Genomic DNA, 27,525 nt, shown 5'->3' on the forward strand with positions numbered 1-27,525 from the left:
ACTGGCTTGTAAGTGCCAGGCACTGTTTCAGACATTTTCACATCCATTATTTCAATATTTTTTTCAGAGATGTAATTTAGTAGATTAATAAAACAAACAAATGATATTAGCCTCTTCATTGGAAGGAATGCAACGTGGTATCATGATGCTTAAGGAAATAGCTTCAGAAACTACTGTTTTAAAATGAAACAGGCCTTGTCACATTCCTTTTCTGAAATATCACCAAAATTTTTTGTTGTTGGTTTGAGAAATAGTGAGGAAAGGAGGTGAAAAGAGGACAGAATTACTCTATTTTCTTATTATAGACCATCTGTTCTGTGCTATATGATGCCAACAGAAATAACTTAAGATATCCCAAGCCCCTTAGAAGGTTGAGAGGTACTGTTTTGTAATGCTGTGAGGAAATGAGGTCTCATTCCAAGTTCTGTTGCCTGGAATGCAAAAGTGTTGGGTTACTTTAAAGTTCTCCACCTCCCAATGCTCTTTACTACAAGTATCCTGAGACCACATCAAGGATGGGGCACAGGGATGGCTAGTCCTTTAGAGTCTGCTATGAGGTCTCTGGGCTGCCTTTGGTGTCAGGGTATTTGGGAAAAATTTCGTCTGAAAAAAATTTTTTTTTAATTTATGAGAGAGCAGGAACAAAAGAATACATAATATGTCAAAACTCTTAAAATTCCTGCTTTCTTCCTCAGAGCCAAAACCTCAGAGTATCAGTGCAAAACTTCCACTTGAATCCCAAGGCCCTTGGAGGAGTTGGTTCACTGAACACTCACATCTCTTTCCCAAGAGATGGTGTGGGAGCCAGGGCTGAGAAAGTTGGGACTCAACTCAGGGTCTGTTCTTACTAACTCTTCTTCTGAGACTTAAAAAAAGAAAAAAAAAAGACAATTTAGGTATTAAAGAAGAGAAAAATCTTAAGGAGAAAAATCCAAACTCTTTTGCTTCCTTGTGCATTATAAAATCAAAGATCTAAGATAAAAGAGAAACTTAATAGATCATTTGTTCCAAATACTTACTTGGTATTAAATTGATAGTTTATCACTTTTTCAGTGATAAACACTGAAAAAGTTTGTTAGTATTCTTAAATCTTAAAATTAAAGTATTATACTTTGTTTGTTTAATCTCTGATAATGTCAATTGCATATCTGGCTGACTGCATTCTAATTCTTAAGAATTTAAAAGCTTTCTTTCTTTCTTTCTTTTCTTTCTTTCTTTCTTTCTTTCTTTTTTAGATTTTGACAACTATGTAAGAGAGCATCCATTTCCTCTGCCATTCTCAGACTCATGCTGAAACTGGGGTTTTACCTTCTTTTCTGAAACAGCTAAATACTGGAATCTCTGTTTTCTTCTCTGGTTGTCCTCAGAATAAAAGGGCCACAATCTTTAGACAGCAAACACCAAATTCTCTCTCACACATTTTTGGTCTAGACTAGATTATTTTAAAATTTAAGATGAGGTTCATACTAAGATCCAGAGTGTCATTGTTGCTCTCATGTTGAATTGCTTTTGGTTACAAAATCATATTTATGTGATTTGATATATTATTATTTTAAAAAACATTAGCTCATCGCATCTTGTTCATCAAGAGACTGGCCTATATGTTGCCCGAGAGCTGGTCTAATTAGATCTGAAAAAAATGTCTTCAAGCACTGACTGAAGGAATAGAATTGATCTAGACACAGAAGAATTCAGTAAAGTCACTCATTTATTCAGTTAATCCAGGGGATTTATTGTCCATAATTAATCTAGGTTTACTTAGTGATTAGATAAATGTGTAAGTAACAATGAAAATGTTTAAGGTTAGTATTCTTAAATCTTAACTTACCTCTAGCTGTATCTGTGAAGGTAAATCAGTCTTGACACATTAAAAGAAATGTTTAAAACAATCGTGAAATTATATTGAAATAAAACTTTTCCCCAAGTTTGCATCTCTGATGACAGATATGTCTTTGATCAAGTCTATTTAAAACATTTTTTGTCTTCTTTTCCTCATTTTGGTTTATCTACGACTTACTAAGAAAAGCCAATCTTAATAAAACAAAAGCAGAACAAAAAACATTGATCTATCGGTATCTTTGGAAAACTTCAGGATTTTTACTAAAAGTCATTTTAGGTAGAAAGAAATTTATTATTTTGTGTCTTATTAATTTTTAATAAAGTCATTCTTTTAGGCTCTATAGATATATTCAGAAAGTAAATAATTTTGGAAAAATAATGAATTTGAAAAAGGCTTAACTTAATCAGAGCTGACGTCAAACAAGTTCTCAAGTAAGACTATTTTTTCCATGGATGGGGGTAAAAGTAACAAAACTTGCTTACTTAGTTGATGCCATCAGAAAGAGGATCTGGTTTCTGTCATTTAAGACAATAAGGTAGATAGTGGTGTTATAAATGGAGGCCTTCCAAATACTACCAGCTCAAATTAAATCATTGGGCATTTCTATTGAAGTATCTTTGTGTTGAATTGTATAAGCAATTGCCTACTCTGTGTTTATGTTTAATCTTAAATCCTTAAATAAGTAAAAATTTTAAAGGCTGTAATTTAGGGCGCCTGGGTGGCTCAGTGGGTTAAGCCGCTGCCTTCGGCTCAGGTCATGATCTCAGGGTTCTGGGATCGAGCCCCGCATCGGGCTCTCTGCTCAGCAAGAAGCCTGCTTCCTCTCTCTCTCTCTCTGCCTGCCTCTCCGTCTGCTTGTGATCTCTCTCTGTCAAATAAATAAATAAATAAATAAAATCTTTAAAAAAAAAAAAGGCTGTAATTTATCTGTTTCTCCCCCTATATTTCTGATATTATAATGGATAATTATATGTTGTTCTCTGAGGTGCAACTGTCTCTTTAGATGAAAAACACCAGTTTTAAAATCCGAGGTTATAAAATGAGAAATTAATTTATTAGTAAATTTTTTCCTGGCTTCCAGTTAGAGTGTCATGAATACAATTTATGAATGCAGAACATTGCTTGAATTGCCACGACAGTCCGTGGAGATCAGCTGTTCAACATTTGAAGTGTAGGTATATGATTGACATTTAAAAGGATTCTTTTGATTAATTATCTATGGGACATCACAAGATAGTAAATAAAACTCACTAATGGAAACTCAATAAAGAAGGGTTAACCATAGGAAACAAATAGTCTTGACTCAAGAAAATTTAGTAAACAAACTTTTTAAAGGACGTTTTCAGACAATTCCTCTGAAATGAAATGACCCTGTTTGTGGAATACTGAAAAGTCAGGGAAATATTCTGTGCACTCTTCAAGCTTACTGTCTGATATACTCAAATAAATTCCCATTTGTATTTAAGTAAGCTAAAGATAACGTTTGTTGCCAAATTTTGCATGCACATGAACTAAGATGGATTTCCTTAAACCAAACAACTCACTTACAGAGAGTTCAAATTCTACTGTGTATAAGTATATATTTAACTAGAAGTTGGTTGACATAGGGCTCTCACAGAATTCATATCTTAACTTGAATACCTAATGTACTTTGATGAGAAATGGATCAGACTCCTTGAGTTGTGCTGACCCCAGAGATGCAATCTCTGGAAAATTGATTTCTTGAGCATTTCGTGTTGCTTGAGGAAGGGAGAAACATATTCCAGAGGAGAAAACAGCTCAAAGTGTATCAACTTTTAGAAATTTAGATCAATAACAATTTTTTGATTACTTTGTATGTACTTATGTTAGAAGGGATAGTTTCATGTATGCTGTATAACAAGCAATCACAGTATCTGAATAACTTAAAACATCAGAGATTGAGTTTTCTGCTCACTCTATATGTATTTCAAGGAATTGCTTTTGGCTATAGGCCCCATCATCCTCACTCAGGAATGCCAGGTGTCAGGGTGTCTATCATTTAGGGAAGAGATCATGGTGCCCTGATTTTTCAAGCTTTCTACCTGCAAAAGGCACATATTCCATTCACTCCCATATTATGGGCCAATAGGAATCACATGATTATTTCTAACTTCAGGGGACGGTAAAGCATGATTTTACCACATGACTGAAAGAGGAGAGCAAGAAATGGTAATCAAAATACTGGTGAATGAGACTAATGATTATGACTGCCGAGAGTACTGGTCACCAATTTTGAGCTCATTATTCTCTTTGCTGCATAAAAAACATACTTTCTCCTCTTGTGGGTAAATAAAACTCCCTGGATTTCTCAGTGTTCCTGTTAAAAAGCCTAGTCTTCCGAGAAAGGGAGATAAACAGAACATAAAGTTAGGAAGTGTTTGCTTTCACTTTTCCTGGAAGCATTTTACTTTTCACATATCATGAAAATTATTTCTGTGACCATTTGGATTTGGTCCCTAGGTTAAGCTTCAGAGTGACTGGAGAGCTCTCTTCCTAGGTATTTACATTCCTAAATCTTTGAAGTCCAGAGATGGGCAATATCTCTAGGTCACAAGAGCAGGAGACATCCAGTGTTTGTCTGGCCCTTGGAAAAATGTATTTACATTCTCAGGATCCTTGCCATCTCCTCTCAAAGGAGCAAAGCCTTTTGTTTTGTTTTGTTTTGTTTTGTTTTTCTTTTTCTTCTCCTTCCCCTAGAGAGACAGGAACAGCTGTCTTTCTACTGGATATAAACAGAGAAAATCCATTGTTCTCCTTTCCTTTGGAGATACAGACTTCGGAGTTTGTATCAGTAGAACATTTTGTCTGACTTCTCACATCACCCCTGAGGTAAGAATCAGGGTATGAGGGATCACAATGTTATTATATACTTTTTAAGTTAATAATGATAGTCTGGCTCTGACCCAGAATACCTCCACCTCATTTATTCATTCAGGATAAAATAAATAAAGATCAATATTAAAAATATAACACTTCTCTATGGAAATAATCCAAAGCCAGATCTAGTCGCGGCTGCAAGAGCTGACCTCTAGTGATATGCAAGACTTGCCCCTCATGGGGTGGGGCTGGGGGTTGCTCCATGAAGTCCAGGTATGGCACCCCTTGCTCCAGAAATTTATGAATATAGAAAGTATGCCTTGCATATGCTCAATATACAATGACCGCTCCTGTTCAGGACAATCATGACAAACACATCTGTAGGAAAGGGGAAGAATGGCGTTCATGGAACCAACTTTTCCATACAATGATGACATTCTGCTGGGCTGCATATCAAGGACTCTTCCCCCTCTCATACACTCATATGTTTTATGGTCTGAATGTTAGCGGCATGCCATACCTATTGCTATACTCTTTGGACAAAGTGGGCTATCCGTAGTTATGGTGTCCATCCTGCAGCTGCAGCCTTCCGCATACATGGCCAGATACATTTAGCAGTTAATTAAATATGTGATTAAATCTCAGCGAGGAGAATCACAGTTAGGATGATATACCTGTGGAATTCCCCATCTTCTCAAAAACACCTAATTTTTTACTGTTTGAATCTTTCACTCAAACTGCATTATACTGCCTGAAATGTACCTTTCCTATTGTGGGTAAGGTTTTTTTTTTTTTTTTAGCAGTAGTAATAAATATAGAAGAATTCTTACTTCTACATAAACACATCCATAGTGCCAATCTGAAAAATGGAGCAGATTTAATGTCCTCTAAAAGCATCCTATGAGGAATGAGACTAAAATACATTTTCAAACATGCAGTCAAGTTGAATGAAATACAACTCTTGGAAACTAAGTTTAAAAATTTAAATCAAATTTTATAATGATTGAAGAAGTTAAGTAATAGGGCTACCCACCTCAAATTTTCTTTCAAATGAAACAATGTTTTATAAGGATGGTGCTATGTATGCTTGAATGGTATCTCAATAAACACAATATGTATTCATAAGAAGATATATGCTTTTAGGTTTGAAATAGCATTACTTAGAGAAATTCTCTAATGACATTCACATGAAATGTTCACTGATAAGACAAATGCGATACTTAAAATTAACTTCAAATAGAAATGGAAGGTGCGAACACTTTGAAAGTCAAGTGGAATTTATGCCCCCCTCCTTCTTTGTCTGGTCTCCTTACGTTCTTCTACTCTTCCCTTCCTTCCATTTGTTTACAGAGGAGACAATTGTTATTCTTATACATTCACTCTCTGAACAAAATTTCACTGAGTACCTGCCACACAGTCTTTCTATTAAATAATATATTGTACTTTGGGAAGATACCTATTGAATTAAAAAAATTTTTTTGAATTTACAGTCTATTCACAAAGTTCAAAATCCAAGTGATACTTACAAAGGTACGCATTTAGCCATTTAGCTATCACCCCTGCCCCTGTCACCCTATATTATAGGGAACCATGTTTTATTATGCTATTGTGTAACCGTCCAGTGTTTCTCTATGTAAGTATAGGCAAATGTGAAGATATATTATTACCTTCCTTTAAAAAGATATGACACTGTTATGTACTTGAATATATTTTTTTAACTTACCTATAAGTCCTGGAGATTTTCCATTTCAGGGTACAGAAGCTTCTTTGGCCTTTTTTTTTTTTCCTTTTTCCAAATCTTCACTTATGTAACTTTTATTTTCACATGTAATATGTAAATTTGAAATATGAAGAAAACTTTATATATGTAAAGTTTATTTAATCAGTCTTCTTTAGATGAATATAGCTAGTTGTCACTGACTCTTTTGTTAACACAAAATTACCACAAGAAAATAACCCTCTGTGTAAATCATTTCAGGTGTTCCTTCAGGATTAATTCCCATAAGAAAAATTGCTGGATAAAAGGGTAAATGCATTTTAAATTTTGTTAAATTTTGTCAAATTTTCCTCTATAGGAGTTGTGGTATTTTGTACTCCTATCAAGAATGAATGAAAATACTTTTTTCCATATAACCTCCCCAACAGAGTGTTTTGTTGAACATTTTGGATATTGACCTAAATGATAGGTAAAAATATTACTGTATTTTAATGAAGATTTCAGTTATGATGAATAAGGGTATATTTTTATTTTTTTATTTCTCAGGGTATATTTTTATTTAATTTTCAATAAATTGTTCATGTCTTTGCTTATTTTTCTATGAGCTATTGGCTTTTTCTTCTTGATTCTAGGTGTTTACATATTTGGGGATTACACATTGCCTGCAACAAGGTTCTTTTTATTTTTAGGTATGAGAAATGTCTTTCTTTTTGCTTATGGTGTCTTTAGGATTCATTTTTCTTACAGTAGCATTTAACAAAACTCACTTATAGCTTGTTTGGAGGTTCTACCTGGGGAGCAGCAGCTACTCTTATACCCTTGACGCAAGAGCCCTTCTCCTCTATGGCGGAAGGTCATCTTCTTCCACTGGGACGCACATGGAGCGGTGAGGAGGGAAGGGACACCCGCCTAGCCAGCCAGATCAGCCTAATCAACCCTGGTGATCAATGGGGTGACAGATGTCGCAGCCAGATTGCCCTCACATCCAATAACATAATAAAAAAAATATGGCAAAAAAACTCCCACCCCAACTCACTGTTAATTTTATCAAACTTACTTTAATGACCTCTGCACTTTGAGTCATGTTTGGAAAGATCTTCCTTCTCTACTCTGTTATCAAAAATTACAACTGTGGGGCATCTGGATGGCTCAGTTGTTAAGCGTCTACCTTTGGCTTAGGTCAGGATCCCAGGGTCCTGGCATGGAGACTCACATAAGGCTCCCTGCTCAGCATGAGCCTGCTTCTCCCTCTCCCTCTGCTGCTCCCTGCTTGTGTTACCTGTGTTGCTGTGTCTCTCTCTATCAAATAAATAAAATATTAAAAAAAAATACAACTACATTTCTTTAATACCTTATGGTTTCATATTGTTTAGTTATGTTATATTATTCACATAATTTGTCTTGGATTTTCCAATTGTACAATTATATCATCTACAAAGAGTGTTAATGTTACTTCATTCTTTCATTTTTAAACTTCAAATGAAAAAAAAAAAAAACTTGTAGGGACACCTGAATGGCTCGGTTGGTTAATAAGCATCTAACTTCGGCTCAGGTCATGATCCCAGGGTCCTGGGATGGAGCTCCACATTAGGCTTTCTGCTCAGCAGGGAGTCTATTTCTCCCTCTCCCTGCCACTCACCCTGCTTGTACTGTCTCTCTCTCTCTCAAATAAATAAAATCTTTATAAATAAGTAAATAAATAAATTTTGTACCAAATTGCAATGGCTAATGCCTCTAGCACCTTGCTCATTAGTCATGGTAATGGTGAGTGTTTTCATCTTGTTCCTACACCCAGTTTTGTTTCCCTATCTGGTGCACTGGATTCAGGGCTTGATGTGTATATGTGTGCACATGTGTGCACCCACGTGTGTTAGTGAACATTTCACTGATTTTTATTTTTTGTGGGGTTTTTGTAAATAAAAAATTAAATAGAGAATTTATCAAATGCCATTTCAGCAACCAGGAAAATAATCATGTAATTTTTCACCATAGATCAATACAGAGAATTAAATGTAATAAAAGATTTTCTAACACTCATCTATTTTTTTATGCCCGCAATAAATTTCACTTATCCTTGATACACTGTTATTTTAATGTGTTGCTAGTTGACTTACTACTGTTTTAGTTAAGATTTTCTTAAAGAGTGAAAATTGGTCAGCATTTTTTTTTTTGCTTATTTGCCAGTTTGCAATCTTTTTTTTTGTATTTTAATACCAATGTAACACACTTTTATGAGAATAATTTGCAATATTATTTTTAGGTGTGATTTAAAACTGTTTTTTAAGTTTAGAAGAATGCTCTGTGAAACTGTCAAGGCATACTGTTTATTATTTTGGGGAAAATCTTTTATGTTTAACTTTTAGTTAGATTTTTTTTAAGGATTTTTGTAGAGTCTGTGGCCAAGTTTGATACATTGTGTATTCCCAGAAAATACTTATTTCATCAAAGATTTAAATTTGTTATGTTTAGAGGTAAGAAAGTTTTTTTTTAACATTTTAAAATTATTCTGTGTCTATGTTTATTTTGTTCTCGTGATCTCTCTGTGCACCTGGTTTTCTTCCTTCTTTTCCTTGATTATAATAACTAAGATTTGACCTAGTTTTGATTTTTATTACTTCTGTTGTTTTATTTTAATAAATAAATGTTATTAGTTCTAATCTGCCTTTTCTCACTTTTTGTGTTCTACTTCATTCATTTTTGGCTTTATTTCTATATTTATTCATTTCTTCTTATTTTTTATGGTTTATATCTAAAATATATACTGTCTCCAGTATCAGTACTTTCTGGATATTTTGATTTTTTTGGTTTACAATTTTTTGATTAAAAATTTTTTTTCCTTAAAGATTTTATTTATTTATTTGACAGAGACAGTGAGAGAAGGAGCACAAGCAGGGGGAGTGGGAGAGGAAGAATCAGGCCTCCTGCTTGAGCAGGGAGCCCGATGCTGGGCTCAAACCCAGGGCCCTGGGATCATGACCTGAGCTGAAGGCAGATGCTCAAAGACTGAGCCACCCAGGTGCCCCTGGTCTAAAAGCTTTTTAAACAAGATTTTAATTTTTAAAATTTAAACAAAATGATTTCTAAATAGAATGACTTTTGTTCCTTATTTTGTTTTAATAACTGAATTCATTTTATTATGGTCAGAGAATTTTTTGTATTATTTCCATATTTTAGATTAACGAATTCTTTTATGACCCAATATATGATCTTTTTTATGTGTATGGAATGGGCCCTTCTGCCTATTATCAGGGAAATATTTGCATAAATGCATCAAACCTATGTCAAAAATATACTGTTTAGGTCTTCATTATTCTTGCATGTTTTTTTATCCATGCAATCTGTCTTTAATTGGCTGGTGGATTTTTAAAAATAATATATTTGTAAGTAATGCCATTTAACAAAATTGAAATATTTTGATCAAATGATTTTCACAGTTCAGTATCTTTCTCTCCCATTTCTTAACATAGTTGAAATATAATGCAGATGTTAACTGGAGGATTTCCAGATAGTGTTTTAACTTGACCACAATTTGTTAAAGTCAAAAGTCAAAAACTGTCCTGTTGTCAAGAGGGCAGATTCTGGACATGGAATTCCCCACACAATGTTGCATTTGTAGTTTCAACACCAACTCTTGCTTGAACATTGTCCTTCTCTCTAATGAAAGCCTATGAAAAATTTAGCAATTCTTTTGTTATTTCTCTAAAATGAACATAATGGCTTAAGTTGATGAAAGTTACTGCCATTGAGTACTATTTATATAAAATGAGACTCTGTCTACTTAGGGTCAAATTCCTTACATTCCAAAGACATGTGTGTCACTCTTTCCCCACGAAAGAATGCTTTTCCACAATTCATCAAATTTCATTCTACTTGTGTAAGTGGACACATCCATTATGCATAGTGAGGTCTCAAAAAGATGAAGGGGATGTCTGAGAAAAATGATGACTTCTGATCTCATACAAAATGTACGTCTTCTACTCAAGTTAAAGATGCAAATACAAAAACTATGCCTAGAGGTCACTGTGAAAGAAGAACGCAAGAAATGATCTTTTGATGTATTCATTTCTATGTCTAATCTTTTGCTTATTTAGAAATATAGGAGAGTTACTAAAGCTTATTTGAAGCAGATGCATTTGATTTTAGACAGTGAACATACAACTTAAAAATACTTAGTTTTTAAAAACCATGTCCCTACAAATAAATAATAACTAAAAGCTCTTTAGTAGCTCAATATAAAGATATGAAAAGAACATGGAGCGCTACATCACAGAAAGTTAATATACCTGGCTTCTTAGAAATCATAGAAAATAATCATAGAAAAATCTAAGATAATCTTGAAATAGAGTATCATGATCCTTTATAACACTGTAGAAGTTCTTTTTTAAGAAGGCAATTTCAGCAGCCTGGGAAAAGAAGTCTATAACATACAATGGTAAAAATATTAGATTGGCAGCAGACTTATCCACAGAGACCTGGCAGGCCAGAAAGAGCTGGCATGATATATTAAGGGCACTAAATGAGAAAAACATGCAGCCAAGTATACTATATCCAGCTAGGCTATCATTGAAAATAGAAGGAGAGATTAAAAGCTTCCAGGACAAACAAAAACTGAAAGAATTTGCAAACACCAAACCAGCTCTACAGGAAATATTGAAAGGGGTCCTCTAAGCAAAGAGAGACCCTAAAAGTAGTAGATCAGAAAGGAACAGAGACAATATACAGTAACAGTCACCTTACAGGCAATACAATGGCACTAAATTCATATCTCTCAATACTTACCCTGAATGTTAATAGGCTAAATGCCCCAATCAAAAGACACAGGGTATCAGAATGGATAAAAAAACAAAACTCATCTATATGTTGCCTATAAGAAACTCATTTATTTATTTATTTTTTTAAAAATTTTTTTAAGATTTTATTTATTTATTTGACAGCCAGAGATTACAAGTAGGCAGAGAGGCAGGCAGAGAGAGAGGAGGAAGCAGGCTCCCTGCTGAGCAGAGAGCCCAATGTGGGGCTCAATTCCAGGACTCTGAGATCATGACCTGAGCCAAAGGCAGAGGCTTTAACCCACTGAGCCACTCAGGCGCCCCAAGAAACTCATTTTAAACCCGAAGACACCTCCAGATTTAAGGTGAGGGGGTGGAAAAGAATTTACCATGCTAATGGACATCAGAAGAAAGCAGGAATGGCAATCCTTATATCAGATCAATTAGATTTTAAGCCAAAGACTATAATAAGAGATGAGGAAGGACACTATATCATACTCAAAGGAACTTTCCAACAAGAAGATCTAACAATTTTAAATATCTATGCCCCCAACGTGGGAGCAGACAACTATATAAACCAATTAATAACAAAATCAAAGAAACACATCAACAATAATACAGTAATAGTAGGGGACTTTAACACTCCCCTCACTGAAATGGACAGATCATCCAAGCAAAAGATCAACAAGGAAATAAAGGCCTTAAATGACACACTGGACCAGATGGACATCACAGATATATTCAGAACATTTCACCCCAAAGCAAGAGAAAACACATTCTTCTCTAGTGCACATGGATCATTCTCCAGAATAGATCACATCCTCAGTCCTAAATCAGGTCTCAACTGGTATCAAAGGATTGGGATCATTCCCTGCATATTTTCAGAAGCTAGAACTCAATCACAAGAGAAATTTGGAAAGAACCCAAATACATGGAGACTAAACAGCATCCTTCGAAAGAATGAATGGATCAACCAGGAAATTAAAGAAGAATTGAAAAAATTCATGGAAACAAATGATAATGAAAACACAATGGTTCAAAATCTGTGGGAGACAGCAAAGGCAGTCCTGAGAGGAAAATATATAGCGGTACAAGCCTTTCTCAAGAAACAAGAAAGGTCTCAGGTACACAACCTAACCCTACACCTAAAGGAGCTGGAGAAAGAACAAGAAAGAAACCCTAAACCCAGCAGGAGAAGAGAAATCATAAAGATCAGAGCAGAAATCAATGAAACAGGAACCAAAAAAAAAAAAATAATAGAACAAACTAACGAAGCTAGGACCTGGTTCTTTGAAAGAATTAATAAGATCGATAAACCCCTGGCCAGACTTATCAAAAAGAAAAGAGAAAGGACCCAAATAAATAAAATCATGAATGAAAGAGGAGAGATCACAACGAACACCAAAGAAATACAGACAATTATAAGAACATACTATGAGCAACTCTACGCCAACAAATTTGACAATCTGGAAGAAATGGATGCATTCCTAGAGACATATAAACTACCACAACTGAACCAGGAAGAAATAGAAAGCCTGAACAGACCCATAACCAGTAAGGAGATTGAAACAGTCATCAAAAATCTCCAAACAAACAAAAGCCCAGGGCCAGACGGCTTCCCGGTGGAATTCTACCAAACATTTAAAGAAGAACTAATTCCTATTCTCCTGAAACTGTTCCAAAAAATAGCAATAGAAGGAAAACTTCCAAACTCATTTTATGAGGCCAGCATCACCTTGATCCCAAAACCAGACAAGGATCCCAACAAAAAAGAGAACTACAGACCAATATCCTTGATGAACACAGATGCGAAAATTCTCGCCAAAATACTAGCCAATAGGATTCAACAGTACATTAAAAGGATTATTCACCACGACCAAGTGGGATTTATTCCAGGGCTGCAAGGCTGGTTCAACATCCGCAAATCAATCAATGTGATACAACACATTAATAAAAGAAAGAACAAGAACCATATGATACTCTCCATAGATGCTGAAAAAGCATTTGACAAAGTACAGCATCCCTTCCTGATCAAAACTCTTCAAAGTGTAGGGATAGACGGCACATACCTCAATATTATCAAAGCCATCTATGAAAAACCCACCGCAAATATCATTCTCAATGGGGAAAAACTGAAAGCTTTTCCGCTAAGGTCAGGAACACGGCAGGGATGTCCGTTATCACCACTGCTATTCAACATAGTACTAGAAGTCCTAGCCTCAGCAATCAGACAACAAAAGGAAATTAAAGGCATCCAAATCGGCAAAGAAGAAGTCAAACTATCACTCTTTGCAGATGATATGATACTCTATGTGGAAAACCCAAAAGACTCCACTCCAAAACTGCTAGAACTTGTACAGGAATTCAGTAAAGTGTCAGGATATAAAATCAATGCACAGAAATCAGTTGCATTTCTCTACACCAACAACAAGACAGAAGAAAGAGAAATTAAGGAGTCCATCCCATTTACAATTGCACCCAAAACTATAAGATACCTAGGAATAAACCTAACCAAAGAGACTAAGAATCTATACACAGAAAACGATAAAGTACTCATGAAAGAAATTGAGGAAGACACAAAGAAATGGAAACATGTTCCATGCTCCTGGATTGGAAGAATAAATATTGTGAAAATGTCTATGCTACCTAAAGCAATCTACACATTTAATGCAATTCCTATCAAAGTACCATCCATTTTTTTCAAAGAAATGGAACAAATAATCCTAAAATTTATATGGAACCAGAAAAGACCTCGAATAGCCAAAGGAATATTGAAAAAGAAAGCCAAAGTCAGTGGCATCACAATTCTGGACTTCAAGCTCTATTACAAAGCTGTCATCATCAAGATTGTACTTGGCACAAAAACAGACACATAGATCAATGGAACAGAATAGAGAGCCCAGAAATGGACCCTCAACTCTATGGTCAACTCATCTTCGACAAAGAGGAAAGAATGTCCAATGGAAAAAAGACAGCCTCTTCAATAAATGGTGTTGGGAAAATTGGACAGTGACATGCAGAAAAATGCAATTGGACCATTTCCTTACACCACACACGAAAATAGACTCAAAATGGATGAAGGACCTCAATGTGAGAAAGGAATCCATCAAAATCCTCAAGGAGAACACAGGCAGCAACCTCTTCGACCTCAGCCTCAGCAACATCTTCTAAGGAACATCGGCAAAGGCAAGGGAAGCAAGGGCAAAAATGAACTATTGGGATTTTATCAAGATCAAAAGCTTTTGTACAGTAAAGGAAACAGTGAACAAAACCAAAAGACAACTGACAGAATGGGAGAAGGTATTTGCAAATGATATATCAGATAAAGGGCTAGTGTCCAAAATCTACAAAGAACTTAGCAAACTCAACACCCAAAGAACAAATAATCCAATCAAGAAATGGGCAGAAGACTTGAACAGACATTTCTGCAAAGAAGACATCCAGATGGCCAACAGACACATGAAAAAGTGCTCCATATCACTCGGCATCAGGGAAATACAAATCAAAACCACAATGAGATACCACTGCACACCAGTTAGAATGGCTAAAATTAACAAGTCAGGAAATGACAGATGCTGGCGAGGATGGGAGAAAGGGGCACCCTCCTACACTGTTGGTAGGAATGCAAGCTGGTGCAACCAGTCTGGAAAACAGCATGGAAGTTCCTCAAAATGTTGAAAATAGAACTACCCTATGACCCAGCAATTGCACTACTGGGTATTTACCCTAAAGATACAAACGTAGTGATCCGAAGGGGCATGTGCACTCGAATGTTTATAGCAGCAATGTCTACGATAGCCAAACTATGGAAAGAACCTAGATGTCCATCTACAGACGAATGGATAAAGAAGAAGTGGTATATATACACAATGGAATACTATGCAGCCATCAAAAGAAATTAAATCTTGCCATTTGCGACGCCATGGATGGAACTAGAGGGTATCATGCTTAGCGAAATAAGTCAATTGGAGAAAAACAACTATCACATGATCTCCCTGATATGAGGGAGAGGAGATACAACATGGGGGGTTAGGGGGGTAGGAGAAGAGTAAATGAAACAAAGATGGGATTGGGAGGGAGACAACCATAAGTGACTCTTAACCTCACAAAACAAACTGAGGGTTGATGGGGGGAGGGAGATTGGGAGAGGTGGGGTGGGGTTATGGACATTGGGGAGGGTATGTGCTATGGTGAATGCTGTGAAGTGTGTAAATTGGTGATTCACAGACCTGTACCCCTGGGGATAAAAATATATTATATGTTTATAAAAAATAAAAATTAAAAAAAAAAGGCAATGTCAGTGATGGTTTTAGGGTGTGGTGCAAAAGCCATTATGATGAACTGCTGATGGGATTATAAACGTTGCAACACATTTGTGAGGAACTATGGATAAGCGTTAATGGCAAAATACTGTATTTCTTATATTCAAAGGAAAATACAGGGAATGAGTACAAATCTTAAATACAAAAATATGACAGTTGACAATTATATTTATGAGAAAGCATTCAAACCCTTTCCTTCAACACAAACTTATGTTCAATAATAGGGGAAAAATAATTTGTAGCATATAGATAAAATGGAAAATTTTATAGTTATGTACAATTAGATTTTTAAAAAGACTATTTATTTTAGAGAAGAGAGAGTGTGTGTGAGCACATGCATGAGCCAGGGGAAAGGTTGAGGGAGAGGTTGAGTGTGGAGCTGGACAAAGGTCTTGATCCTGGACCCTGAGATCATGAACGAGCTGAAATCAAGAGTTCATTGCTTAACTCTATGAGCCAACAAGGCACCCCCAAATTAGTATTTTTGAAGGAATTTAATAGCATGGAAAATTTTAATATAACACTAAGTAAAGTGAAAGTTAGCAGCATACTTCTATTTGCATATTTATCTTGATATGCAGAATAAATGTACAGAAATATTTTTAGGGACACATTCTCACACACACATAAAAATGAATATTATTGGAAGTAAAACTCTAACATGTTAATAGTAGGGAGATATTACTAGATGAAAGGATTATGTGATTTTAATTTTCTTTTAAATTTAAATATTTTCCTATTTCTTACTAAGTATACATGAGTAAAAAAATTAACTACAGATTTTTATTGGAGGAGGCTATTTCTACTTAATGACCTTTAATTCTAGTTCATCACCAATAATTTTTGCAGGATTATCAGAATAGCCAATGATTGCTTTATTGAATTCAGCTTCAAATGCAATGTTTAGTGATCGGTTGCAGATTCATACTTCTAGCTTCTCATCTCTTTCCCTTCTTTCCCAGTGATTAGTTCCAAACTCCATGCTGAAGCACCATGTGTGAAACTGGAATGAAAAAACTCTCTGTCCCTTCATAAAGTTAAGTAACATTGCCAAGTAATGGATTAAAAAAGGTATAGAAATATTAAGCAGCTATCACAAAAAAAGTACTAGGTACTTTATTGGAATGAAATATATATAGAGAAGGGTTTAATCTTCAAATGCACCTTTTACTAAAAGCATAGATTGAAAATTAAGTGGAGAGCTGCATTATTGTGGAATTGTTTAACTGAAGTGGAACGTCGTGAGAATTTTCTCTTCAGTTTATTGAAAACAATACTGGGCTGAAGATTTGTTAGGGCTGGTACTTGCTCCATGTCAGATTGCAATGTGCTAGCATATTGTAATGCTGCTTTTTTAGTAGCATGTGATTGGATGCATTGATTACTTCAAGATAGCAGAAAAGATCTGGTAGTCTTAAGTACACACAGCTTTAAACTGTTAACTCACCTGGGAACCATATGTGTAATGACACAGGAATGATGGATCAGCAAAGTCAGACCCTCTGCTTAAGTAATTTTGATCTCTCAAAAAGATGGTGAGGTGGGTGTGTACCAAATAGCTTTGTGGATATAGTACACATATGCTTGATTTAATCCTCCTCTTGAAAATATTGAGGAATATAGAGGATCATTCTGTTAGGTGGATCTAAGTACATTTGTCCCTCAAACAACATGGGGGTTAGAGGCACAGAACCCCTCACATAGCTGAAAATCCACATATAACTATTATAAATATTTTTATTTAAATTCCAGTTAGATAACATACAGTGTAATATTAGTTTCAAGTGCACAATATAGTGATTCAACATTTCTATACAGTATTCTGTGCTCATCATAATAAGCATACATATTGAATTCCCTTCATCTATATTACCTATCCCCCCCACCAAACCCCCCTCTGGTAACCATCTGTTTGTTCTCTATAGTTAAGAGACTATTTCTGATCTGTCTCTTTCTCATCTTTCCATGTGTGTTTTTTTTTTAAGTTCCACATATGAGTGAAGTCATATGGTATTGCCTTTTTCTGACTGACTTATTTGCTTAGCTTAATACTCGCTAGCTCCATAGTCATTGCAAATAGCAAGATTTCATTATTTTTAATGGCTGAGTAATATTCCATCATGTATTACCACATCTTCTTTATCTATTCATCAGTCGATGGACATGTTGGTTGTTTCTATAGTTGGGCTAATGTAGATAATTGTGCTATAAATGTCAGGGTACATGTATCACTTTGAATTAGCATTTTGTATCCTTAGTATAAATACCTAGCAGTGCAATTGCTGGATCATAGGGTAGCTCTATTTTTAACTTTTTGAGGAAACTCCATACTGTTTTTTCAGAGTGGCTGAACCAGTGTGCATTCCAACAATAGTGCAAGAGAGTTCCCCTTTCTCTATGTCCTCACCAGTTCTGTTTTTTTTTTTTTTTTTTTTTTTTTTTTGTATTGTTGATTTTAGCCATTCTGATAGGTGTGAGGTGATATCTCATTGTTGATTTGATTTGTATTTCCCTGATGATCAGTGATGTTGAGCATCTTTTCATATGTTTATTGGCCATCTGGATGCCTTCTTTGGAGAAATGTCTATTTATGTCTTCTGCCCATTTTCAACTGAATTATTTTTGGGGTGTTGAGTTTGATAAGTTCTTTATATATTTTAAATACTAACCCTTTACCAGATAAGTCATTTACAATATCTTCTCCTATTACATAGGTTTTCTTTTAGTTTTGTTGACTGTTTCATTCACTGTGTAGAAGTTTTTTATTTTGATATAGTCCTTATAATTTATTTTTGCTTTTGTTTCCCTTGCCTCTGAAGACATGTCTTAAAGGAAGCTGCTACAGCCAGTATCAAAGAGGTTACTGCCTGTGTTCTCCTCTAAGATTTTGATAGCTTCAAGTCTTACATTTGGCTTCAAGTCATCCATTTTGAATTTATTTTGTGTATGGTGCATGAAAGTGGTCCATTTTCATACTTTTACATATTGAGCTCCAGTTTTCCCAGCACCATTTGTTGAAGAGACTGTCCTTTTTCCATTGGATATTCTTTTCCACTTTGTTGAAGATTAGTTGACCATTGAGTTCACTTCCTTGGTTTGGTTTCTTCCTAGGTTTCTTACTGTTTTTGGTGCAATTGTAAATGGAATTGATTCCTTGATTTCTCTTTCTGCTCTTTCTTTAGCGATGTACAGAAATGCAAGAGACTTCTGTACATTGATTTTATATCCTGTGACTTACTGAATTCATTTATCAATTCTAGTAGTATTTTGGTGGAATCTTTTGTTTTTTTTTTTATAGGGAGTATCATGTTGTCTGAAAATAATGAAAGTGTGACTTCTTTGCTGATTTGTACACATTTTGTTTCTTTTTATTGTCTGATGTAGTCAAGACTTCCATTATTATATTAAATAAAGTGGTGAGGGTGGACATCCCTGTCTTATTCCTGACCACAGAGGAAAAGCTCTCTTATCCAATTGAAGATATTAGCTGTGGGTTTTCATATATGCCTTTATGGTGCTGAGGTGTGTTCCTTCTAAGCCTACTTTGTTGAGGATTTTATTATGATGGATGTTGTACTTTGTCCATGCTTTTTCTGCATCTGTGGAAATGACCATATGGTTCTTATCCTTTCTTTTATTAATGTGATATATCATGCTGATTAATTTGTGAATATTAAACCACCCTTGCAACCCAGGAATAAATCCCATTTGGTTGTGGTGAATGGTTCTTTTAATGTACTGTTGGATTTGATTTTATACTATTTTGTTAAGAATTTTTGCATCCATGTTCATCAGGGATATTGGCTTGTAATTTTCTTTTTAGTGGAGTCTTTATCTGGTTTTGGTATCAGGGTAACACTGGCCTTATGGAATGCATTTGGAATATTTCCTTCCCCTTCTAATTTTTGTAACAGTTTTGAGAAGAATAGGTATTAACTCTTCTTTAAATATTGGTAGAAAAAGTATGTGAATTCATCTGGCCCCAGACTTTTGTTTGTTGGGAGTTTTTTGATTACTGATTCAATTTCTTTGCTGTTTATCAGTCTGTTCAAGTTTTCTATTTATTTCTCTTTCAGTTTTGGAAGTTTATATTTTCTAAGAATTTGTCCAATCCTTCCAGGTTGTCCAATTTATTGGTATATAATTTTCCATAATATCCTCTCATAATTGTTTGTATTTCTGTGGTGTTGGTTGTTTTTCTCCTCTCTCACTTGTGATTTTTATTTATTTGTCTTCTTTCTTTTTTCTCTTTGATTAAGTCTGGCTGCAGGTTTGTCAATTTTGTTAATGTTTTCCATGAACCAGCTCCTGGTTTCATTGATCGTATTATTATTTGTTTTTGTTTGTTTGTTTATTTGTTTAGTTTCTATATAATTTATTTCTGCTCTAATCTTTATTATTTCCTTTCTTCTGCTGGCTTTAGGCTTTATTTATTATTATTTCCTAGCTCCTTTAAGTGTAAGGTTAAACAGTTTATTTGAGATTTTTCTTGCTTCTTGAGGTAGGCCTGTATTGCTATATATTTCCTTCTTTTTTAATTAATTAATTAATTTTAAAAATTTTTAAAAAGATTTTATTTATTTATTTGACAGACAGATCACAAGTAGGTAGAAAGGCAGGCAGAGAGAGAGAGGAGGAAGCAGGTTCCCCACTGAGCCGAGAGCCCGATGCGGGGCTTGATTCCAGGACCCTGAGATCATGACCTGAGCCGAAGGCAGAGGCTTTAACCCACTGAGCCACCCAGGTGCCCCTATATATTTTCTTCTTATGACCACTTTTGCTGCATCCCAAAGGTTTTGGACAATTGTGTTTTCATTTTCATTTGTTTCCATGTATTTTTGTAATTCTTCTTTGATTTCCTGGTTGACCCATTCATCATTTAGCAGCATGATGTGTAGCCTCCATGTATTTGTGGTCTTTCTGAATTTATTCTTGTGGTTGACTTTTAGTTTCCTAGTATTATTGTCAGAAGAGGTGCATGATGTAATTTCAACCTTTTTAGATTCATTGAGGCCTGTTTTGTGATCTAGTATGTGATCTGTTCTGCAGAATATTCCATGTACATTAAAAAGAATGTGTGTTCTGCTGGTTTACATGTAATGTTCTGAATATATCTTTTAAATCCATTTGGTCCAGTGTGTCATTCAAAGCTGTTCTTTCCTTGTTTATTTTCTGTTCAGATGATCTGTCCGTTGGTGTAAGTGGGGTGTAAAACTCTCCTACTATTATTGTGCTTTTATCAATGAGTTCCTTCATGTTTGTTGTTAATTATTTTATATATTGGGTGCTCCCATGTTGAGAGCATAAATATTTACAGTTAAATCTTCTTGTTGGATCGTCCCCTCTAAGATTATATAATGCCCTTCTTTGTCTTTTTATTCCAGTCTTTGTTTTAAAGTCTAGTTTGTCTGATATAAATATGTCTATGCTGGCTTTCTTTTGACGCCCATTTGCATAATAAGTGTTTCTCTACCCCCTCCCTTTCCATCTGCAGTTGCCTTTAGGTCTCAAATGAGTCTCTTATAGACAGTATAGAGATGGGTCTTTTTTTTTTTTAATCTATTCTGACACCCTACATCTTTTGATTGTAGTGTTTAGGTCCATTTATATTCAAAGTAATTATTAATAGATATGTACTTAGTGCCATTTTATTGTTTTGTCATTGTTTCTTGAGATTTTCTCTGATCCTTTCTTGTCTTTCTCACTTTTGGCATCTCCTTTGCACTTAAGGAATCCCCTTTAACAGTTTCTTACAGGGCTGGTTTAGTGGTCACAAACTCCTTTAGTTTTTGTTTTTCTGGGAAACTCTTTATATCTCCTTCTATTCTGAATGATAGTCTTTCTGGATAGAATATTCTTGTCTGCAGATTTTTGTCATTCAGCCCTTTGAAAATAACATGCCACTCCCTTCTGACCTGTGAACTTTCTGTTGAGAAATCTCCAGCTAGCCTTATGGGTTTTCCTTTGTAAACTAAGGACTTGTTTTTGTCTTTCTGCTCTTAAGATTTTTTTTCTTTATCACTATACTTGCAAATTTAATTACAATAGGTCTTGGTATTGGCCTGCTTTTGTTGATTTTGATGGGAGTTCCCTGTGCCTTTTGGATCTGGATGTCTGTTTCCTCCCTCAATTAGGGATGTTTTCTGCTATTAATTCTTGAAATAAATTTTGTTTTTCCTTTTCTCTCTTTTCCTCTCCTGGGACTCCTATAATACAAATATTATTACATTTGATGGAGTCACTGAGTTCCCTAAGTCTATTCCCATGTTCCATAATTCTTTCTCTCTTTTGTTTGGCTTCATTATTTTCCATTATTTGCCTTCTATATCACTAATTCATTCCTCTGCTTCTTCCAGCCTGCTGTTCATTGCATCAAGTCAGTTTCCAATCTCATTTATTGCATTCTTTATTTCAGATTGATTCTTTTTTGACTCTTATCTTTGTGGATAGTATCTCTCTGATGTCTTTTGTTCCTTTCTCAAGTCCAATGAGTATCTTATGATTGTTGCTTTAAATTCTCCATCAGACATGTTACTTATGTCTCTTTACTTATCTTTTTCCTGTGGTCATATCTTGTTCTTTCATTTGGGATAAATTCCTCCATCTTGGCATTTTGTCTAAGTCTATCTTCTTCTGTATATTAGAAAAGCCAGTTATTTCTTCTGTTCCTGAAAGTAATGGCCTCATGAAGAAGTCATGTAGTGCCCAGTGCCTGAGGATTCAGGGACTTTCTCCAGTGCGTGTTGCGAGTACTATGCTGTTGTGTTGTGGCTGCTTTATCTTTTAGGCCAGTTGTCTACAGAGGCTTTCCTTGCCTGTTGTGGGCAGTGTTTGGTCCCTGGCCTGAATGTGGCAAGTTTTAACTAGATGTGCTTTGATGTGCTTGTGAAGTGAGACCTGATAATACTTCCACCATAACCAAGGCACTGCAAGAATTTTCTGGTTGGAAGATGTGGTGTGGGTAGGGGTTCATGCTGGTCTTCTGGGGGAGGGACCCACCACTCTGGGACTGAGGCAAGCTTGACTGAGAAGTGCAGTTTCTTTAGAACACATGGGCGGGGTAAGGGGTAGGAGTTTAATGTATAGAAGTTGTCAGCACTGAGCTTTTCCCTCAGGTAGCCATGTGTTTATGCTGAAGGGCAGGGGAGGGAAATGGCACCAGTCAGCTCCTTTGTTGCCACGGAGTCATCTCTGTGAACAGTGATTCTGATGAAAACAGTGATTCTAGGAGAATTTCTCAGTTCTGTGTTCCCACGCTGTCTGCCTCTGGGTTTCCTCTCTGCCTTCTCTCCAGGAGCAGTGCAGTGTTCTCCTGCCTCTATTTTATCCAAGACTGCTGACCTTTAAAACTCCATGCTCTATAGATATTGTGTGGGCAGTGGTTTGTGCTGTTCTTCCACAGGAGGAGCCTACCATACTGGGACTGAGGCAAGCTTGACTGAGAAGGGCAGTCCCACCCGAGCAAAGGGGTGGGGGGTTTGATGTGAGCAAATTAGGGAGCCAGTGTCAATGCTGTGCTGCTTCTCATCATGGCTCCATTATTATGCTGAAGGACGGTGTAAGAAAGTGGCACCAGCCAACATCTTTTTCCTGAAGAGAAGTCTCCATAGACACTGCCTCTCATACATGTATAAGTTTTGACACCCCAAAAACTTAACTCCTGGTAGCCCACTGTTGACTGGTAGCCTTACTGATAACACAAATTGTCCATTAACATATATTGGTATGTTATATGTATTAGGCACTGTAGTCTATAACCTTTCAATAAAGTAAGCAAAAGAAAGGAAAATGTTATTAACAAACTCATGAGGAAAAGAAAATACACTTACACTACTGTATTCTATTTACTAAAATATATCCACATGTAAGCAGACTTGTGCAGTTGAAACCATCATTCAAGGGTCATCTATACACTATTTTGTAGTATTGTCAATTCCAACCTAGCTTCTTCAATTGTAGGATTTCAGGCAGTCATAGGTTATCATTTAGTTTGCCATCATATTTAAGTTTGAAGCATTGTTCAGAGCTAAAAAGTACATACCCTGACAAAAATAATAAACATGCATATTTATTCACTTGCCTTTATGGTAACCCTTAGCTAGTTTTATTTCTGACATATATGTGTGATTACTTTTTTCTCAGGAAATAGTACATTGGGCACTGACTGGTACTCTTTAATGCAGGACTTAACAGATTTGGAACTGAAACAGTGATAAAAATATTCATCTGATTTAGTTATTATCTAACTCTTATAACACAAATATTGTATCATATGTTGTACAAAACCAGTTTTAATATTTTTCTAAAGTTCTGCATTTGAGACCATCTTTGTTTAATCCAGAAATTGAAATAATTAGATGTTTCTAAGGTACCTTATTTATCATGCAAAGGTATAGCCATAGAATCTCAAGAAGACAATAGTCAACCTTCCATAAATTCATCATTTTAATATTTATAATCTGTAAAAATAAGATTTTTCTTCTTAAGTATAACTTCTACTATTTCGAAATTTAGTATATTACATTATAAAAAAGAATCTGACCTTATTATTGATGTTTGGTTGTTCACAGCTTTCAAGCTCCATCACTCACTTTACCCTATATCTGGGTAAACTTATAAGAAAATCCAGTTTATTTCCTCCTTTGACACCAGCAGAAAGATTGAACCACACAAACCTTGGTCTGTTTGAGGGACTCCTTGCTCCAGCTCCATCGCTTCATTACAGTAAAAGCTAAGCTTATATCCTTTTCCTGCTGTCCTCAAGCCTTTTTCAGACCTGCCTGGGAGCCTGAACTTCTTTCCCTGGAGAGCTTCGTTATTTGAGTAATAAAACTTTCCATGTACTCTTAGTGTGTGTATAGTAACACACCATCTCTACATATGAGCCAAATTTGAGTGGAGATCCATCCTTCCTTGTGGACTGATCCAGGTATAGATTCAGTGGGTTATACCCACTTATAAAAATAAGGGATCTTAGAAACAATTCTAATTCCTCTTCATAAAACAAATGTTTACGTATTTAAAATTCATGATCGCTTCTCTGATTCTTTCTTCTTCAATCTGCTTATGTCCAGTTTGTTTTATTACTCTCAGGATCTAATATATAATTTACCCTTGAGCATTTACTTAGGCTTCCAATTTTCCTAGTCAAATAATAATTCAGATAAAGCTTCTTTATCTTTTTGATAACTTTCCCCTCCAAGTGTTATGTTAATTCATTATAGGTGTTAGTCTTGACATAACTGGAAAATCATCTGTACTGATCTATTTGTGTGGCAATGCATTACTATTGATGACTTATCCTTTGTCTACCATTCTTTGATTGCCAAATTGGTGTACCTCCCAGATGGTTCCTTTCACCCCCACCTACTACATCTCTGAAGAGGTGATTTAATGCCACATCCAAAGCTGTCTTGGCTTGCCCCACAGAGCTAGTAAATTTGGTCATATGCTGAATGGTAGCATCATGATGATCTCCATATGGATCTGGGCTAGATCTCAACTTATGATAAAAATCTAGACCTACAAATCCCTGGTCCAACAGATAGGATTAACAGACTAGCTGGAACAAAGGAGAAAATCCCATTCTCTTTTCTTAGTTTTTCCATTAGGGAATTATGCATTGTTTGTTATGTAACTCCTAGAATAAGCCTAGGACTGTGGCCACAAGATGATCAGTTGCCATCAATGCAAATGAGACCTTGAACACTTTCTACTTTGAAATCCAGCACTGTCAAGTCTTTTCCCCACTATATTTTCTTGTCATCTTTTTCATAAGTAATTATTATTGTGGGTTTATTTCTGGGTTCTTTCTTTTGTTTCATTGATCTGTGTGTCTACTGGAATGTGCCTTTTTTACTTTTTTAAGTAGGCTCCATGCCCAGAATGGAAGCCAGTGGGGGGCTTGAACTCATGACCCTGAGATCAAGACCTGAGCTGAGATCAAGAGTCAGATGCTTAACTGACTCTGCCACCCAGGAGCCCCTATGATTTAAAGAAAAAAAAAAATTTTTTTTTAGTTGTACTTTTGGTGTAATCCCAGAAAGGGTTAAAATGAAATATGTATGCTCAATCCCCTGTCTTACCTAGGCATCTACCTCTTTGGCTGCTATTCTTCAATATGTCCTAATTTGGAATCCACAAGAATACTCAAAGCTAATAAAGATTCACCATGACCCAAGATTGTGAAAATGTCAGAGACTTATTCATGTATGATGTAGAATGTAGGTGATTACCACAAGCCTGACATTAACCTTGGAACAAAAACTACCATTTATTGTTCTTGTCACACTCAGAGCTCATGAGGAAGTTCATAATTCTGAATTGAACTGCAATCAGACTAACTGCAGTTGTTAGTCTTGGAATTTTGGAACCAATGGCAAGATAGCTATTATTGAATTTTTGTATCTTCCCTAAATCATTATTAAATCCCAAACTCGCAATGTATGGTATGCAAAAGAGGTGCAGCTTTTGGAACGTAGTTAGGGTTATATTAGGTCATAAGGGTTGAATTCTCATGATGGGATTAGTGGACTTTTAAGAAGAGAAAAAAGAGAAATCATTTCCTCTCTTTGTGTGTATATACTGAGGAAAGGCGAAGTGAGGGACACTGTGAGAAGGTGGCTGTCTGTAAGCCAGAAAGAGAGCTCTCAGCTGGAACCAACTATGCTGACACCTTGATCTTAGACTTTCCAGATTTAGCACTATGAGAAATAAATTTCTCTTCTTTAGTCCACTCATTCTATTGTATTTTGTTATGGCAGCCTGAGCAGACTAAGACAGTGGCCAGCCCGCCTGTGAGGATACTAATGATAAAATACGTCATTATAGCCTTTCCTAGTACTCCTGACTCTTGGCTGAGCTTGTCCTGCTGGACTTCAAGGGATAAGTACTTAACTATAAGCAGAATCTGGATATTAATTATGGGTAAAATTTGAACTCTGAAAGCAAGGTAGGCTTAAAAGAGTAGTAGAGAAGTGAAAACATTTTTGTCCTCGCTCTTCTAGCTGGTATTTTAAGTCATGAGGCTATTTTTTTTCTTTATTGAGGTTACACTTGACAAATAGGATTATAAGATATTTAATGTACATGATGATTTGATACATGTCTACATTGTAAAAGAAGTCTTCTCATAGAGGTAATTAACACTTCCATCCCCTCATGTATTTACCTCTTTCTTACTTCCTTTCTCCCTCTTCCTTCCTTCCTTCCTTCCTTCTTATGTAAGCACATTTAAGTTCTACTCTCTTAGCAAAGTTCAATTATACAATACAGTGTTATCTACTATAGTGATCATGTTACATTCAGAGCCCCAGACTTTGTTCTTCTTATAACTGAAGGTTTGTACCCTTTGACCTACTTTTCTTATTTCTTCACCTTCCTGTACCGAGCAACCACTTTTCTACTTCCTTTTTAATGAATTCTATGTTTTTTTTTTTGTTGTTGTTGCTGTTTGTTTGTTTGAATCCCACATACAAAAATACTATGAAGTATTTGTTTTCTCTCTCTGGCTTATTACACTTAAGCTAATGCCCTCCAGGTTCATCTATCCATGAGACTATGAATGACAGGATTTCCTTTCCATTTTTTTTTTAAAGTATGGCTACATTTATATATCTTATATTAAAAAAAAAACTATTCATCCATTGACAGACTATGGTTGCTTCCATACTTCGACTACTGTAAATAATGTTCTATGAACATAAGAGTACTGATATCTCTTTGATGGGTGTCTGGGTGGCTCCATTGGTTTAAGCCTCTGCCTTCGGCTCAGGTCATGATCTCAGGGTCCTGGGGTTGAGGCCTGCAACAGGCTCTCTGCCTCAGTGAGGAGCCTGCTTCTCCCTCTCTCTCTGTCTGCCTCTCTGCCTACTTGTGATCTCTCTCTCTGTCAAATAAATAAATAAAATCTTAAAAAAAAAGTACAGATATCTCTTTGAGATAATGATTTTGTTTCATTTGTGGGAGAAAAACAATCCTAAAACTTATATGGAACTACAAAATGTCCTGAGTAGCCAAAACAAATTTAAGAAAAAACAA

Source organism: Lutra lutra, chromosome 2, assembly GCF_902655055.1.
Source record: "Lutra lutra chromosome 2, mLutLut1.2, whole genome shotgun sequence".
NCBI lineage: Eukaryota > Metazoa > Chordata > Mammalia > Carnivora > Mustelidae > Lutra > Lutra lutra.